This window comes from Thermobia domestica, chromosome 7 (assembly GCF_964235325.1).
Source record: "Thermobia domestica chromosome 7, izTheDome1.hap1.1, whole genome shotgun sequence".
Lineage (NCBI taxonomy): Eukaryota > Metazoa > Arthropoda > Insecta > Zygentoma > Lepismatidae > Thermobia > Thermobia domestica.
In genome coordinates, this window is record NC_137460.1 from 66321815 (window position 1) to 66342280 (window position 20466).

Genomic DNA, 20466 nt, shown 5'->3' on the forward strand with positions numbered 1-20466 from the left:
CTGCTGGTGAGAATTTCTCAAACTTATGTATGCAAATACCAATGTGTCACGGGTAGAATGATCGCCTCCTTTTTGAATTTTTGCTGTCTGTTTATAGAATAGCTAAACGTAATATATTTCCAACTGAATCCCTTGTTATGGCCGCATTGGGTAGAACTGCAAATCCCTTGCATTCTGAATTAATTTCACAATTGTCTGTAACGAATGATTGGGTGCAAATTAGTAATACATTGTTTGCAAGGTCAGTTACGGGTGTTGGCCGAAAGTATGTAATGGACATTTATGTCTATTGTTTACAACAATTACATGAGATTGCCATGGAATATATCGAAAAGGTGTGTGATAGTTTTGCCATTGTGAAAGGTGCCTTACATGAAAGTGTGGTGAAAGACATTATATTGAGTGGATTGAACCCTCAACTAAATTATGAGTTTTTCCGATATTCTCCTCCAAATAATCTTGGTACCTTAATAGATGCAGTCAAGCAACATATGTTACATCTCAAGAATATTTCAACGTACTCAGCATTAGTAGAACAAAATAAAAGTGAAATTGAATTCAAGAATACATTTGGTAATTAATCCAAGACCACAGTGTTTTGAATGTGGGGGTTCGCATCTTGTTTCGAGGTGTTGGATTCGACGTCAAGGAGTGATTAATAATAGACGTACTAAAACAAACACGAATCAGGGGAGCAGGAACTCAACTGTGACAAAAGATAATATAAGGAGTGTCACTAATGATAATAATAGACAAATGGTTAATCAGATCACTCAAAGTGGTTACGATACGGCCTCGAATATGTGTGGTCAAAAGTCCCAGGTTCAATCCCCGCAGGTAGTGTCGGGAATGTATTTAAAACCTAATGAAGTGAATAGTAGTGTTGATATGCCATTAAAAATAGATAAATCAAAAATGATTGCTGCATTTGTGCATGCATATATACTCGGTGGAACATATCTCGGGAGTCTAGATTCTTGTTCTTCTGTTTCGCTCCTCAATAAAGAGCAGTTTTTAACATGGAATAATAAACTTAAACATCCTATTCAAATAATGCCTGATAAATCTAGTGTAGTTTGTGTGGACAATAATAAAGTTGAATTGGAGGGTGCTGTCCGGATACCGTTGAGATTTCTTAGTCGTGTGTATAGATTAAAATTCTTTTTGGCACCTCGATTAAGACCAGCCTTTATTATTGGCATACCTGAACTTAAACATTCAAGAGCATCAATAGACATTAATAAAAATTTATTACATTTAGGTCGCGAAGGCGGAATAGTGCAATTAATGTATGATAAATCTTCTACAAGGACATCATTTCCTTCCACCAGTCGCATCCACAAGAAAATAGTTTTGACTCTGTTAATCAAGATTTATGTTACAGAGGGAGAGGTGTTCCAGTGTCACAAATGTTTCTTCGTGCGGATTCTGCGATTTTGATGGGGGATGAGCGTGGTTCAGATGATCTGGATGCTGGGGAAATTTTAATTGCGAATTCATCTTCACCTAACATTATTGGTGCGGAACAAAATGTCCTATATCCAATGGGATCCAGTGGGCGAGTTCCATCCAAGGGTGCCGAGTCTTGTGGGATCATCAGTGATGCCAACCCACACGGAGGTGACAGTGTTGACTCTCCTTCGAGGATGAAATCCAGTACAAGTCTCAACGAGTTGTTAAACCTTCTCAACGTCACAAGAGGATCCAAGGGATAAACCACTCGAGCGTCTCCAGGGTTGCCAGTTCTGATCGACCTATGTCTACCCATGGAACTTATCAAAGGAAGGAGAAACCAGATGTCTCTGCCAAGGGTCAAGGAGTTGTTCAGATATCTCAACAGTGGATGATGGGGCAGAAGAAGAGCCAGCCGAGGGTGTCCAGTGTTGCCATCCTAGGCCCGTCGTCTAGTGATACAAAAGTACGGAGTTTCCCAGGTATTCCTGTTCATGGAATCAATGGATTAGGACATGAGCGGAGTATTCCATGGTTGCAATATCTGCTCACCTGAACGATACCTATCCAGGCATCTCCCAGATGACCAATGAGAGTCAGAAGGAGTTTTCTACAGATGTTGATCCAGCAAATCTTGAAATGGATCTAACATTAGAAGGGTATGTACAAAGTTTGTGTACTAAATATCCTACTGTTTTTTTTTCTAATCGTGTAGCTGAAGTTCCTAATTACGAATATCGGATCCACCTTAAAGATTATTCACCTATTTGACAACGCTTATCCAATGTCGCGAAAGGCTCCAAGAGAAATGGATAAGATTCCAGATTCTCTTTTAGAAAAAATTATAATACGCCCTAGTACTAGTGAGTTTTCTTTTCCGTGTTTTATGGTAGGTAATAAAGTTGGATCCAGGAAACTTGTAATTAATTATTCTGATCTAAATGAACGTTGAATTCTAGTTTTGAATTCTCAATATACTCCTAGAATAGAGGATGTGTTTGCTGAATTATCTAATGGTGTGATCTTTAGCAGGATAGATGTAATGAAAGCTTACCACACAATTCGACTTAGTGAGGATTCAAGTAAGTTTACAGCCTTTCTCACGCATCGTGGTTTATTTGAATATGGTTATGTTCCATTTGGGATTGCGAGTGGATCCGATCTATTAAGTAAACTTATCACAGATATCTTTTATTCTATGAAAGATCAGGGTTTAACATGGTATACAGTTGATTTGATCATAAGTAGCCCAGATTTAGAATCTTATAAACGTTCTTTGGATATGGTAATACGTAAATTGGAAGAAAATGGTTTAACCTTGTCCATTGATAAATGTAAATTTTTCCAAAAGAGAATTTCGTATTTACGACAAATTATAGAAGGTGGTAATATGTACATGGATCCATCAAGAGTTGAATTTATACGGAAATTGCCAGCTCCAAAGAATAGGCGCGGTATAGTAGCGTTATGTTCTTTTGCTCAATATTGTAACATCCCACTTGGATGCTCCAATCTGGATTATACATAGAGCATAGGGTCACTATCGTAACATGGGTTAACACCGTGAAAAGAAAACCTAGTGTTGAGTGTGATTTATATAATAATCTACATTAATTATTATTGTGCTATGTGCTTTCTACAAGATCTCGTCATTAGACAAGTTGTGAAGTGAATTTGTATTCCGTATTGCTGAAATGGTTCTTTTCGAGTGATTTGATTAGTAATCCAGGCTCTGTCCATAAGTGCTGTAGAAAAATCGGGGATGACAGCAGATCTCTTCAGAACCTGTAAAAGGGTGATCAATTAATGAAAAAAATCGAAGGTAACACTTCCGCAACCGGGGCCTTCATTGTGAAATTCAATATTCAAAATGGCGCCCGCACGCAAGTAACAAATTATATTTGAACTGATATATCTTCTCACAGAAACAAGTTAGAAACTTCGTTTTTGTACCAAATTAAAGATAATTGATAGTTGAAGTAAGAAAAACTAAGTATATTGTTTACATGTTGCCGCCATATTTAAAATTAAGGGTTACTTGGGCCAAGATTAGTTTTTCTCGTTTCTCTTTTTCCATTTCATGACAAATAACTATGAAGTTATTAAAAATATGAAAACGCAGCCCAAACTAATTAGAGAAGCATAATCTTGGCTATCTATCATTACCAATATCTTTAGTAGATCTTAAAAAATGTTGGAACTATTTAAATTTAAGTGGCGCAGGGTGTAGCGTTTTTTGGTCTATTTAATAAATTACCGGAAAAACACTCAGTAGGCGGGGACTATTACTTTTGAACAAATTAAAATAGTCCATTCATTTTATCGATAAATTAAAGGTAATAGGCTGCTGAGTCGTAGGAAGTGAAATAATAATCTTATTGCATTTCTCAAATATTATTATTAACATGGTTGTTTATATAATATGTAGGTAATGTAATTATTATAATTTTTAATTTTGCAGACTTTGATGTTATGAGAATTTACTTAATTTGATGGTAATATCATGTGTGCTTGTGAGAGCTAGTAATATTTAACTAAGATTTTCTACAGTTTCAAAATTCTTACGAATATATGACTTTAGCTAAGCTTTAGAGAATATTTACATATTTCTTTTTAGAGTATAATGTAAAATTACTGACACTCAGCATGAAACACTCATTTAATTTTTGGAACAATTTAAGAGGCAGTGACAGATATAGCAGGAGTTGCACCATTTTCAAGCAGTAATTCACTCAGTTACATTTCAAAGACTATAAACTTTGCTTTTGTGCAGAAGTTAGTCTTTTAAGACATCTTGGATTTCAATTTTGTTTTCCGAGAAAGCCAAAAATCTCTCGATTTGCACCGGTAGGAATGTGTACATGACAGATTAGTTAGTAATATAGGTGAGGCGGTTACCCTTTTCTGTCTTTGCACATTTTTGACCGAGATGATTAGTCACATAAAATCCCTGCGGGCGCGTGTTTAAACATTGCTGCAACTCCTGAAGAATACATCAAACAGATCAGCAAATGTTTGTAAACCTTTCACTCGAGTTTTACGAAGTTGGTTCATAACATCAGGAATAGTTGTTGTATTCATTGATGAATTTCCTTTGGAGACGTACTCAGACGATCCCAACAACCTTTGCAAAGTAAACAAAGTAGACTACTTTATTTGCTTGACAAAACAGTGGAAGTTTTCGTCTGTGAATGGTCTTCGACAACGGAGTTGTTTTGTACAAAAATCGCTCCTTTCGGAATGCCTCATAAGCTTCATGGCTACGTGTCAGGTAATTCAGGATTTCTTCTGCATTAGAATCTGGTACAACTTCATGCGACATGAAATGGTACAACTTCACAGGACTGTGAACTTTGTACGGGTTTTCCCTGCGCTCCATAAAATTCTACCGTTCTCTTAACAGAGTTACGAACTTCAAGTACATAACAAGGAACTCATGGTCTGTTTGGGATATACCAAGAATCTGACTAAAGATTGGACATGTCGAAGGAACTCCGTGGTACGACAGTTCCCACTCCGTAATATAATTCATAGTTGCGTCTGACCCATAATTTCTTCCGATGATTACTTAGATCTATTTATAGTCTGTTGAAGTATCATATCAGCACCAACTGCTCTGAATACATTGTTCGTTCTTCTGACTACGAAATGACCATTCATGAACTGACCATCTATTTCCGGGTGTTGAGTCTCCAAATTTCTAATTTGTTCAAGATAGAGGGACGCGCACCACAGGAAATTGATTCGATTGAATGTCATGAATACCGGAAGCAACTGCTGTATTATACACAGATGCAGCGGCCAGTATCCTTCTCAGTCAGCTCTTATAAGGCTTTTTAACAGAAATAAAATATGTAAAAACTGTTCAAGGCAGCGGCACTGCCCCGAGATTGAGCTGAGTTTCTCTGAAAAGTTCTGCAAAGCTTGGATATTTCATCTGAATTAATGCCCAACTCTATGAACTGATAAGAGCACGTTAAGCTTGTCTTTCTTTCATAATAGTCATAGTATCAACGAACAGCTGGATGACAGACGTATAATATTCACCTTCTTCCAGGAAAGCCTTCCTTTAGCATAAACACATTTGCAATCATAAATGTATCTCTCACTGTCCTAACGTAGATAGTTTTCTTTAGAATACTGGTTACTTTGGACCCAAAAATTTTCTATGAAAAGAGACTCCAACCCACTACCAGAAATGTACTTTCCTGTGCAGACAAAAAGGTCATGTGAAATGATCCTAGCATGAGGACAGTGTTTGAAAATTCATTGCTCCTAAGTCGAATTTCGGCAGCAATGTGATACACTCCTTCGTCACATACTACAGGCATTGAAGATTGATTTAAGTGTATAAGTAGGCTCTGGAAGTTTTTTTTCATTGCTGTGTATACACTATTATATTCCGTTACTGGATACGGCATTACTGGAAGAAAGCCAACTTGTTTCTTGGAAAAATCTGAATCCGTTATTATCGCATTCACAGTACCCCGCGTTAGAGTGGATTCTTTAGTTTCTAGCTCGTATGCCGCATGCATTATGTCTTGAGTAAACTCCTTCTCACGCAGATTATCGATGTCCAAATCATACAGTTCGGGAGAAATTATCAGCGTGTTTTGAATCGATATAGGTTGTACCTTCCTTTCTTATTTCTTCAGTTGCTGAGATGGAAGAAAGGATCGAAGATGAGTGCAGGTCTTGCTAATACTGACTTCGACAATTTCGGTTTCGATGGGACTTTTGTTGACACTTCCCGGAAAAGCACCGTGACATTATCTTGGCTATCACGGATTCCTGACAGAGTAGCTTCTTCACGGTCGAAATTGTCCACAGCTCCTACCGTGAAGCTATTCTCCTGAAAGTGGCTTGAAAAAGACAAGATGGGGAAACAAGTCTTTAGTGTATATTGTGCAAGGTTGCTTCGTGCTTGCATGATATCTTTATAGCCAACTGACACACCTAATTTATTCATAGTTGAGATCAATTGTCTGATTTTGCATTTCTCATGAATTGAATGTGCCACCATCAAATGCATGGGGGTTGCTTTTCTACTACGATATATATTATAGAATAAAGTCTGGAAGATTGACTTCAATAGATTCTGAAAATTTAGATTTTGTTGGTCGGAAAATTCTACAAGATCGTTTTCACTATCTTCGTCAGTGACATGTAGATCTTCGCTTGCGTCCCAGATATGATGTTCAGCTTGACCACTTGTAGCACTTCTGCTAGGAAATCCAAAAGAGGTTGAGGAATTCTAGTTGTTGGCCAGGACTTATGAAGTTGCTGACTGTCTCCAAATTCTCCTTCAATACCGAAATCTGTGTGAAGAAGAGCCGTTCGTACTTCTTTCGCTGCACTCGTAAGTATGTTAATCGATCTCAGTTTGTCAGCTACTTCTTCGGCATTAAATAATGAGTTGAGACCTAGAATCGGTGTATTTATTTTCGAAGGCTTCGAAAACCTTACTTTTTCTCCAAAGTTTAACTTCGTTATTATTGAAAATCAGTTCACCGTTTCCATTAATGAAGTCTCGAATTTCCGACAATGTCAATCCACACCCTCATCCAATAGTCTCTCGATAATTGGCTCCACTGTATTAAGCACTCCATTTTTATTAGTTTTCTTCGACTCGGTAGTTGTGCTGTCTGATTTCTGAGAATATTTATTGAACTTTAGAAGATAGTGCTCAAGACAGGCCTTATGATAATAGAGATCTGCACCGAAAACAGGTGATTCATTCTCCAAGTCACAAGTTCTCGTAAATCCGTCATCTCTAAAGAACATATTTGCGGATAAAAATGTAGTTGCACGATTTGATTCACACATTCTGTACTTTTCTTTAATTCCGTTGTGTTTCTCTTTCCCACACACTACACATAAAACATTTCTTGCTTTCTTGTTTGAAGATGGTGATAGTCGAACTGAAATATCTACTCCCATTTTCTTTGCCATTGACTCAGATTGAGAATTATTGAACGTTAATCCAGCTTCTCAGTTTCACTACGTTCTCTTTTCTTTTTCTTCCGTAACAACACATTCTTATTTGAATACAACATATAGAATGCGTCATTACAATGATATACAAATTCTACACCTCGCTGAAAATCTTTAAGTCTTTTCAGAACACCATCCTTGCGAATTTCAGCCGTAGCCATAACATCACTCTCCCACGGAAAGATGACATTGTTTTACCTGATGATTCGTCATGATTCTGGCAAATGATGCAGGCATTTACGTATAATACGGATGCAGAGGAAGAGGTGTCTCGGGATAGGGAGATACCAAACAGGTTTTCTATAGTCATTGTCTAGGATATTGGTGCCAACTATGGATTTTTATTATTCCACTGTCCACATTAGAGTCTGCAACATTAGCTACATATTATATAAACAAACATGTTAATAATAATATTTGACAAATGCAATAAGATTATTATTTCACTTCCTACGACACAGCAACCTATTACCTTTAATTTATCGATAAAATGAATGGACTATTTTAATTTGTTAAAAAGTAATAGCCCCCGCCTACTGAGTGTTTTTCCGGTAATTTATTTAACAGTCCAAAAAACGCTACACCCTGCGCCACTTAAATTTAAATAGTTCCGTCATTTTTTAAGATCTAAAGATATTGGTAACGATAGAAAGTAAAGATTATGCTCCTTTAATTAGTTTGGGCTGCGTTTTCATATTTTTAATAACTTCATAGTTATTTGTCATGAAATGGAAAAAGAGAAACGATAAAAACTAATTTTTGGCCCAAAATAACCGTTATTTTTAAATATGGCAGCAACATGTAAACAATATACTTAGTTTTTCTTACTTTTACTATCAATTATCTTTAATTTGGCACAAAAACGAAGTTTCTAACTTGTTTCTGTGAGACGATATATCAGTTTAAATATAATTTGTTACTTGCGCGCGGGCGCCATTTTGAATATTGAATTTCACAGTGAAGGTCCCGGTTGCGGAAGTGTTACCTTCGATTTTTTCATTAATTGAACACCCTCTAACAGGTTCGGAAGAGATCTGCTGTCATCCACGACTTTTCTACAGCTCTTATGGACAGAGTCTAGACTATAGTGGTTGATCAGTTTCCTTTATGTATCTGGTCGTTAAATTGATAATCTACGACGTAAAGAGAAAAATTTCTCTCTATCCCTGGCAAGAATATTTTTATTCTATGAAGAAGCCCATGGTAGTGTAAAAATGTATTATATATATATATATATATATATATATATATATATATATATACGATTATTGAAGCACCTATATGAGTTGTAAAAGGAACGAGCAGTTTTATTCATTGGTAAGTGACCCAATTATATGCATTGATAATATATATGAAATAGCAGTCAGTTTTTTCATGTAGTAAAAATGACAGTCTTTTTAGGTTGTCATATAAATATTTTCGATCACATACAACTTTTTCTTTGCTATAAAACTAAAATCAGTATATTCATCTGACCTATGAATCCGATAGGTAATGAGTTATTTCGATTCGTAGCTTGTTTAACTTCATTAAATCATGAAGTAATTACTCTAATAATTTTAACTCAATTGTGATATCAGTGTAGTGAGTTTTGTAGGGCAGTTTTAGTTGTCTCGGCTCACTTCCACCCCACGTCACTTCCATTCCATACTCTATGGGACGGGGTACGTTGCATGGCACAAAACTGGTTTTTCGGTTTTCGGTTTTAGGGAAACCGAAACCAGTTTTTGAACATTTTCAAAAATCGTTTTTTCTCCGAAACTGGTTTTCACCAAACCGGTTTTGATTTTCTCCGAAACCGGAACCGTTTTTCCAAAACCGGTTCTGTTTCTGATCAGAATAGTGTTTCATTGTTCTCCGGAAACCAATTCAGTTTCCACAGAAATAGTTGCATGTGTCTGTTGGAAAACCGATTCGGATTTTGGAGAAAACCAAAACCGGTTTCGGCGGAAAAAACCGAATCGATTTTGGAGAAAACCGAAATGTCGGTTTTTCGGATGTCGGATTCTCTAGAAATCGGTTTCCGGTTTTTATAGAAACCGAGTTTGCCCATCCTTAGTTTTGATCTGCTACATCCACCTCTGATTGTATTTCTACTTGTTAAAAACACTTAAGTATTGCTAACTTTGAAACATTAAAAGTAATTAAAATTAAATAAAATAGAACAACAGTTTGTTTTTAAAAAGATATTTCTTCAAAGACAAGCAAAACAAACAAAAAGGATACCAAATAATAGCACTACTAAAATAATTTTGCTTTCAAGAAAACAAATTTAAAAGAATAAAATTCTATTTATGCATAACTGAGAATAAAATCATACAGGACTACAGTTAATAAATTCTTCAAATCTGACGTATTATTATAATATGATAATACTATTATGCCATTATACCATTGTTTTCTATAAATTAAGGTGTATTTACACATAACATTACATAGAATTAAAAATTATATAACTGATAGAATGTGAACGCTTTCTTTTCTGGTTTTCTTTTTAGTCGTGCATAAATACGTATATTCTTTTAAAGGCAAATTTTATGAAATAAATTATGCTTTCAGTGCGGTTTTCTTTATTTTGTTTGTTAATTCTTTTATGTCGTTCTATTACAAAAACATAACTTCGTTCCTGATGCCCCATTTGTTGATATCTTTCCTTACCACACTATGCCTCCATTTGACGAGCCCCATTTAATATTGCTCTTTACTGCAACCCGTTATATCACTACAACTATAAGCAGGGGGATTGTGACTAAGTTTAGTATGTCCATCTGTCGTCCAAATAAGGATGGCCACATTTTTTCGAAAACGAAAAATTGAAAACGAAAATTTTTTCGGAAAACGAAAACCGAAAAATTTTTCGAAAACCGAATTTTTTCGTAAAATGAGAAACGAATAACGAAAAATTTTTCGAAAAGCGAAAAACGGAATTTTTTTCAGAAAACTAAAATATCGAAACAGAAGGACCAAGTTTTGAGATAACACACGAAGGAACAGATTTTCATGAAAAACGAAACTGAAGAGAAATTTAAAATTGCGCAAGAGCAACATTTCCTTCCCTACCTGGTTTGATCGAAATCATAAAGAAAAGAAAAGAAATGCACCACTACATACAGATAAGCTTTACTCCTGGACTAAAATTAAAGAGTAACTTATTTCGCTGATGGGGCGTGTTCTAATCGTAATACCTATTTGAGGCTGCTTTTAGTTAGCTATCTCGTACTTACCTATGCTGATACGGTACGTGGCTTCATATTCGCTGTGACTGCATATTTTGGTAGCAATAAAAGATTGTTGTTTAGAGAAAGAAAACAAGTCCTACTATATCAACACTTCTGATATATTTATTGGTTTAGTGGGAGAAACATTAGTTCTTTACGAGTAATACCCAACCGATGCTTATTACATCAGTTACCAACGCAGAGCTTGTTTCGAACTGTAGTAGTCTAACTGCTTCAGGATCTTGAGAAAACATTCGTACTATATAGAAAGAACTGCAAGAAGAGATATTTTCGGGAAGTATTTACAATGGGGAAGCCCAATATATATGAACATTTCACTCGTGAAAAGGTTGGTGTTTCTTCAAAATGCAATTACTGTCGAAGTATTATCCACAATCGAAATTCAACGACTGACTTGTGGTACCATTTAAGATTACACGTTGGCTTTAGACAGGAAAGATCAAGACAGCAGTCACTGTAAGAGATTACTGAGGCCGAGGGAGATCCAGAGATGGAGCCACAAAAGAAACAGAGATAAGTGATTGTACACATCTATTAGTGTCATTGGAAGCTTCTGCCCCCTCCCCGAGTTATATATTAGTGGCGTGGGTAAGATTTATTTAGGGGGCACTCGTGTTTAACACTCTTAGGGTAAAAATGAAAAATAACGTGACAGGAACACACTTAGTAGACTATTTATTTTTACACTTGTAACTTTTAGACTAATATAAAAAGGGCTGAAATTTTGTTACAAACTAAGGATGCTACAGTGTCACGAACATCCACAAAATATCCAAATGTTTTTGGTTTCAATAACAGTAATAAAGAATAACTAAAATAACATGGACGGGTCATGCACATCCACTGAACATTAGTATGACATACTATGATTATGATATGATTTATTGCGAATAAATGGGTACAAAGTTATCATCATAGGTATTCTGCCATTAATGGCAAGTTACTTGCCGCAACTGAGAAACTTCCATGTTCCATAGTCTTCACTAAGAGATTGAAAATTTGACTTTTTTTCGAAAGATTTTATTTCGAATAACTGCTTGGATGAGCACGGCCGGATTTCCATATTTTGTGACCATGGGCCCTAGAGAAATCGCCGCCCCTAACCACACCAATCGCATCACTTTCTAAAACTTCCATTCCCTTGGATCCATTTCTTAAAATATTACTTTTACGTTTGTTTTTAAATTAGAGTTATTAGTATTACTAGTTATTATTGTTCTTATTTTTTATTACTCATTTTACGTAATACATTTTAATTCCTTTATCTGGCCTGCATTTGGAGTAGATTCGTTAAAACTTACCTGGCTTGTGCCTAACACATTCAAAATTAATGGGGCTGCGGTGGCTCATTAGTAGACCGTTCAACTCTCGTGCATGGGTTTCCTTGTAGTGTGATAAATATCTGAAATATTTACCACATGAACTTAATTGTTCCAATTATGCTCTGTCGTTTACATTAAACCATCTTGTAAATCGTTAACTTAGTAAGTTGTGATGAAAAAATATTGCGTAAAATACTTTGTCGTGTTCATATGTTCATATGTCGTGTTGGCGTTAGTAGGCGTCCGTGACCTACTATGTGACTTCTGGGCGGCCGAAGCCTTTTTTCGAAGAAGGAAACCAAGTGGATTGCCAAGGCATGAAATGAGGTTCCCTCCCACTTTTGGGTATGATTATATTTGTTTAAAGCCCGGTGCAGGCTAATTTTGTATTATTCTCTTCTATATTTTTTAAATATCATCTTTCATTCTGTCTTTCACCCTCATCTCGGGGTTGGGAAACAAAAACTATAATAATGTGGGTGGTATCTTCTAAATTTAGGAGCGTAGGCACTTTAAAAGTGTAATGGTCTGACAAACCATCCACTGCTTAGTCCATTCCTGGTTAATTTCTAACCGGAATGTAATAAATGTACAGGGTCATGATTAATTAGTGTCGTTGTAGAAGTAAATACAATTTTTGATGTTGCATTTAATATTTTGAAAATGTTTACATGTTTTTATTTCAATTTGATTTGTAAGTGATATTTTCGTCTAGTATTAGTACCATGCTATTGATTTTTTGTCTATTAGATTTAATTGCCAATATTTTGATTATATTATTTCATTGATAAAAATTTAATTTAGTTGCGAAATAGTGAAATATATATGTAGTTATACAAATTTTATTGTTTTAAATAGTGCATTGAAATAATTTCGTGTGTGTTTTAGTGAATATAATTGAATGTAATTATCGATTGAAATGTCGTGTTATGTAACAGTCTTAAGTATTTTATAACGCATTGGCAATTATTTGAAATCTTTCAGTTAGTTCATAGTAAATAGCACTACATAATATTAAATAATATTAAATACTATTAAATAATATTAAATAGTGATAAATAAGAAATTAAATTTATAATTTTCTGCTGTGTAAGAAATAATATGAATGGAAGTTATTAGTGGACATTAATGTGTTTAGCATGATAATCTCGTTAATGATAAAAAGAAGAAAAACGAAAAGAAATGACATTAAAAGACTTAATGGCCCTCGTGAGTTACGAAAGCCGTTTAAAATGGCCCTGGTGTTTTTAATCGTATTTCCGAGTGAACCTTAAAATTTTTTTGTACGTCACCCAACTGAGAAGACTATGGATTAACCCTTTATAGATCAATGGATAAATGACTTTGAAGAATTTTCTTAAATATCCCATGCACTAGTGCAGTTAAGTAAAGAGTGTTGCAGGCTTCTGTTTATTTTTCAGTTCCTTCAAACCAAACTTGTTGTCGAGCACCTATGAACGCTCTACCACTGAGCCACCCTGCTTCCCTACACCAGATAAAGTCAATACTTTGAAGAGTATTAAAAAAAACAAGCCCTGTAAAAATGTATTTAACCCTCACCTCGTGACTTCTCCGGAATTCATGAAGGCAATAAATAAAATCAATTCACCTGCCTAAGGAGCTAACGACTTGCCAATCGTTCTTATTTTAAAATATTACCGTTCATTGTGGATTTCATTGTGCATATTTTTAGTAGCTTCATCACAACCGGAGAAGTTCCATCAATTTGGAAGCTCTCTCACATTCGACCATCGCTTAAAAGCAAAAATCCAACAAAAGCAGATCTCCGCCGTATTAGTATATTCCCTGCACTCTCCGAAGCGTTAGAGCATATAATACATGACCAATTAATTAAGTTTTTCGAGAAAAATAACATCTTAAATCTCTTTTAGTCAGGTTTCAGATCTCAGCACACCACTTGCACTGCTCTATTAAATATCACTGATGATATTTGTGCCGCTATGAATGAACGCCAAATTACAATGTTATCCCTAATATATTTTTCTAAAGCTTTCCAAACTATAGATCATGACATACTGATTGCCAAACTGTCTTCCTTCTACAACTTTTCTCAGTCAACTTTATCCTGGCCTAGCTACTATTTATCAAACAGAAAACAAAGTTGTCACTAATAGCATATGTTCCAATATGACATTTGTCCCATGTGGAGTCCCGCAGGGCAGCGTCCTAGGAACTCTTCTGTTTTCCTTATAAATCAACGATTTACTTGAACACATCACCCACTGGAAATATCACTTATATACAGATGATATACAATGCTATTTAACCACCAATCCCCTAAATTTAACCACGGCGATTGATCACTTAAACAGTGGCATTGAAGGTATCTGCACATTGCGAACAATGGATTGCAAGGAAACCTAACCAAATCAAAATTTATCAATCGTGGTTCACGTAAACTTCTCTCCACAATCAATATTATAAGCCTACTGAATATTCTTCTAAACAACGTAGCCATTCCTATAAGCGATAGCGTTGATAACCTAAGACTCCACATCGATAAATTCTTAAATTGGACAGAACATATTAATAGAGTGTGCAAGGTGGAATACGGCTCCCTTCATTCTATTCAGCGTTTAAAAACCTCCTTTTGGAATCCATTAAAGCGTCCCTGGTTCAATGATTGGTAATCTTTCATTTAGATTCTGATGCAGCATATGTTGACATAACCGAACATCTGGCAAAACGTTTACAGCGCATTCAGAATGCCTGCGTTCGCTTCATATTTAATAAAAAGCGCTTCGACCATATCTCCCATTGTTATCAGCAACTAGGATGATGCAATCTAAGCACCCGCCGCCGCATTCATTCTCTAACACTTTTATATATTATAATTAATTGTTATAAAACCAACATATTTATCCTCTAAATTTAAATTTCTTGGTGATACTTATCCACTAAATACTCATGCTGAAGGAAATACAACACTCACCGTTCAAAAGCACAAATCTAATTTATTTTCTAAATCTTTCACATTATTTGCCACCAAAACTTCGAATGACACCCCTGAAAGCATCAAAAACTCTGGTTCAGTGTTGACTTTTAAACGTCGCCTTAAAGAATATCTTTCTAATGAAGGTCTTCAGTAAACAAACAAAAAAAAAGTTGTTACATACGAAACTATTCATTGCGTTATCATGCAGTTGTTCGTTTTTCTTTTTTCCTCTCCTTCTGTTTCTTCTTATTTTCTTTTCTATTTCTTCCTGATACATGTGTATGTACGTATATATTATATACAATCACTTAGGTATGTGCATCATTTTATCTATACATAATCGATCTATGGTATGTATTTTATATTTTATACTCGTATATAAACAAGATTGATTTCTTTGTTTCTCTCTCTTTGTATAGTTTAACATGTCTTCAGCATTGTCGCTTGTTTATTTCAGTGTTTTTTTATATAATAAGTTTCATTTTCACTTTTCATGTTTTATTTTCTTTGTATTATTCTGTATGTCCGTAACACTTTAACGTTGCTTAAGTGAATATCATTTTTATTCTCGTTGTAAAGTAAAACTATGATATACGATTGTAAAAGAAAAAATGTAAATGGTTGAGTGGAAGAAAAGGTTATGCCTTAACTCCGCCATTTTAAATAATAAATAAATAAATAAATAAATAAATAAATAAAGATACTTACGTCTGCAAGTAGATATGGTTCATATGAGGTTGAACACATGATAAGGGACATTCGCAGTTTAATCCGGTTTGTCTCTTCTCAAAAGTATTCACCGGTTCTAGTTTGTCTGAAAGAAAAGGTTTAACAGAGTATTTGAATCAATGAAGTTCTACAATATCTGTCTCTAATATGAAATGGTGGGATAACCTTAAACGTAAATACAATTAGGTAGAATTTTGAAAACTATTCCTAACCTATTCCAAACTATTTCAACCAGATAGTTTAAGTGCAAGTGATTTCCTTTCGAACTCTATCCAAATATTACAGGGATGCTTGATCGACTGCAGACTCAATTTTATCAAACTAGTGTATATTTAGGAATATCGAGCATTTAGAATTGTTATGCAGACATTTAGTGGTGACAAGTTGTGCAATGGGTCAACAGAACACTTAGGAGTGGCAAATGTTTATAACGGTTAGAGGACATATATAATAATAGCAGGCGTTTGCAGTGGTTTTAGAAATATTTGAAAGTAGTAGTAAATATTTGCAATTGTCTAATTCTTAATAAGAAGTTGTATTTACTGTGAATTGTTCATAAAGCTATGTAATTTCGTTTTCTTTATACTGAGGAAAATCGTTTTGTTTGAAACGTAGGTAGCGTTTTCGAGCTAATTTACAGACTGAACAAGAACATTTTTTAAAAAGAAAAGTGGAGAATAATTTTCTGTATCAGATCGAAGGATTAGTAGAATAATATTGATCTTCAAACTGGAGTGTTGCAAACAGTAAGACGACAAGTGAAGGTTGTTCCACATGGAATTGTGCTAGAGAATGTAAATTAAATAAAAAATACTTCAAATTCATGTTATTATAATATATTCACGCAAAAGATGATTAAGAAGACACAAGTCAACATTCATGTAAGAAATGGAGTAATTAACTACGATTAAGGGTTTTGAAACTAAAGACATTTAGAACAATCAAAAACATATGTTCTGTTTTTACTTTATTTAATTTAAAAGGTTTTCAGGTTGTTCAAAATTGATGCCTGATTGTATCCCCGAATCAAATATACTGTCACAGTGAAGATATGAAAGATTTCAGTCGAATTCAAACTATTTTGTATGTTTCCATTCGACGCATTCACCCTGTGTAGATTTGTACTTGCGAATTCTTTCGCAGTTTGTTTGACCATTGTAAAGCGCATGATATCCTAATTTATCTAATCACCAATTATGGCCACTTTTTTTAAAATCCAGAAACATTGTCTTCCTTTAATTAGAAGTTTTCCAATAGTAAATATAAAGATTATTGAAGTAGGCTTTTAGTCACTATATATAGTTTAAAGATAATTCAATAATTACGTTACGTTTTGGATCCAATATATTTTAGGCAAATATTTTCTTGTAGGCTTTATATCTGGCCATATACTGTAGCCAAATCCAAACTATCACCTAACTCAGTATGATGTGCTTATTCCATAAAAAAAAGAAATACGAAAACTCGATTTAGGAGCCGTTCAAAAACTTTTTTTGTGGCCCCTGATCCACGAACACAAAAATATTTCTATTAAAATTTTCCTTGTACGCCTTATATCTGAAGAACTACATATAGTGTAGCCAAATCCAACTATTACTTAACTCAGTATGATGAGCGTATTCCGTATTCTTAGCGAAGACCACAATCTTTCGACCCATTTTGATAATTCCTAAAATTCTTGTTATTGAATTTGCACAGTGATAAATGTCTCTACCTTATCCGCCTTAAACGGATTTATCGCGAAAAATGATATTTTCGTCGTATTTCCTCACAAGTCACATGATGTCTGCAGACAATGCCTGTCGTGATTTAGACCCCACATACTTCCCCTGTAGCATGAGTGCAATTTTAACAGTAGCCTATTGTTTTATATACATTAGATAATTGTAGGCGCTTTATTACGTAAACTACATCAGTCCAGTCTCTGGCATAGAAAAATTGCTTTATACATACAAATAAAGAAGGCAATAGGAATTGTGAGAATTGAGAAAACGAGTGCGAAATACTTGACACAAATAATTTTGTTTATTAAATTTACCTTGAATGCTCTCTATGCATCTCCTTCCAGCCTCATCACATAGTGTTTGTCTTTCTGAAAATATGGAAATAAAATTTAAACTATAACATCATTCGTTTAAGTAATTAATTTAATAGGTAAGCTATTTTGAATTATAAATGGAGTGTGATGTAGTCCACCACTTAAAAGAATGTATTTATTAAAACTCAAAATATGATCAATATTCATCAAGGATGTTATAAAATAGAGGATCTGCTCTTATAGCAAAATCTTGAAGCCATACGTCACAGTTTCGCCACCCCTACTCTGCCCACTCCGCCCAGTGATTTATCTACATCCCCTAACATCCCCGTAACACCCCCTAGCACCCCACTAATATTTTCGGACACCCCCGGAAATAAATTCCTTACACCCCCAACTAGGGGGTGCAATATTTAAAAGAATCGTTCTCGTTCTGTCCTAATGCCCTCCAGGACTTTGTAGAAAATATTTTAAATGATCTTATCTTTAGACAGAATGGGAACTCCTGTTCTGACTAATCTTTGGAGACAAGGAATTCTATGCAAGGAGGAAATTTTTAGTGAAATGCAGCACCGAAAAAATTGACTCCTAGCGTGTTTGTATTTAGATCGGAACTCATGCATAAAATGATTATAGTAACGAGGACAAGAACTAAATCCAAGCGGTCAAAATGCAAGAAAAATTCTGACGAGGACAAAATTCAAGGGACAAAATCACAGGAGTATATATTGTGTGCACCAGTTCACACCCTATATGATTACACTATCCTGCGATGGAAAAAGTGTTTGAAAACTAGTAAGTGATTCTTATAGATTTTGGGGTGCTGATTTCAATGGAATAATCGGAAAAGCTCTTTCATGTAAGGTTTCTTGACAAGCGCACATCTTGCTCTACGCTTTGGCTCTTTCTATGTACGCTGTGTAGATAGCATATTAAATATGTTCTCGCAAAATGTCAGGAAGACTAAAGATAATGTAGTTTCAAATTCACAAGTAAACGTTTAGGAAGCAAATATAATAGGCCTATACTTCCTACTAATTAAATTTACGAGTGGGTGCGGTGGCTCAGTGGTAGAGCGATCACCTCTAGTGCGTGGGATCCTTAGTTCGATTCCTGTCTCAGTAAGTTTGTGGTGGATAACATCGTATAAGTGGGTTTTCTTTGGTTACTCATGTTTTCTCTCACTTTCTCATCCACCAATTGTTCCGTTATAATTTGCTTGCCTTAATCATGGTTTCATAAAGGCTAAAGGCCATAATCATGGAACGTGAAACTAAAATATTATATTTAATTTTTTTAATTAAATTTACTTTTGTTAAACAAAATTCAGACACCGCTCTTTACTAACTTGAATAGTCCAATGGAAAAGAATGTCATTTCTTAGTATAGAATTATAATAAGTGTTAATTTGTGTCAGTTAGTTTGATTATACCTATTCTACAGATGAAATTGAGTTAGCTTTGAATGTAAACAGTGTTTGATGTGCGCAATAAACTCTCCATAGTGTTTGTGAAGTTTTTTTAAGTGGTTCCAAGGGGTTGTCGTAATTCACCAAATTCGTTTTTATACATTTGTGGAGAATATGTAGTGAAGAAATATCAGCAGAGCATAACAAACTTGGTCAAAAATGTGTATTTCGTTTGTTTCTTGTAAAACTAGGTGACCAAGATAAATCCTGGACACCCACAAAGTGTGTTATCCATGTGTAAAAGAACTTCGAAAGTGGTGGAAGGGCACAAAACAGTCTCTTCGTTTTGGTGTGCCTATGATCTACAGAAAACCCCTAAATTACACCGATTACTGTTATTTTTGTTCGTGCAACATACAAGGGTTCAACAGAAAAAAAAATAAGAAGCACATTGTTTTTCCAAACCTGCCTTTAGCAAGACGTCCCTTTTTGAATTGCTCAGAAATATATTGATCTTAGTAGAATCCTGTTCCTGTTACCTCATATTAAACTTGGCGTCATGAAACAGTTCGTAGGAGCTGTGTCGAAAAAGGGAAAATGTTTTCGATACTTGACTGAAAAGTGTCTCGAACTTTCAGAAGATATATGAAAAGAGAGTGCATTTATTGGCCCAGACATAAGAAAACTAATGAATGATAAAGAATTCGATGATATGATGATCGTACCTGAGCAAGAGGCTTGGAACGAATTTGAGGAAATTGTTCACAAATTTCTTGGTAATTTTAAGGATCCTAATTTCAAGCTCACTGCAGAAAACTTGTTAGTAAAATTCAGCTTTGCGATGTTAAATGAGTTTAAAACTGCACTTCTTTATTTCACATTCAAACTATTTCCGGGGGAATTTAGGTGCAGTTAGTGACGAGCAGATAGAGCAATTCCATCAAAGTATCAAGGATATGGAGCGAAGGTACCAGGGAAGATGGAACGTCAACATCCTAACAGATTACTGTTTGATGCTGCAGAGAGACCTTCCGTAATCAGATCACAAAAGAAAATGACGAAGACGGAATTTTCACGCAAAAAGACAACATAAGAACCTGTAAAGATATTTGTTCGAGATTTATTTAAAAACTGAAATGTTCACTTTTCATAAAATATGTTCATAAAGTAAGAATATATAAGCTGTTTCTCCTTCCAGGCATGAGTCTCTTTTCTACAGGAACCTTACGTGATACAGAAATATAAATGTTATTTTGGAATTAGCGCACCAAAATACATAAAAATCAGCAATTACATTTTAAACACTTTTTAATGACCTTAATTTTGCA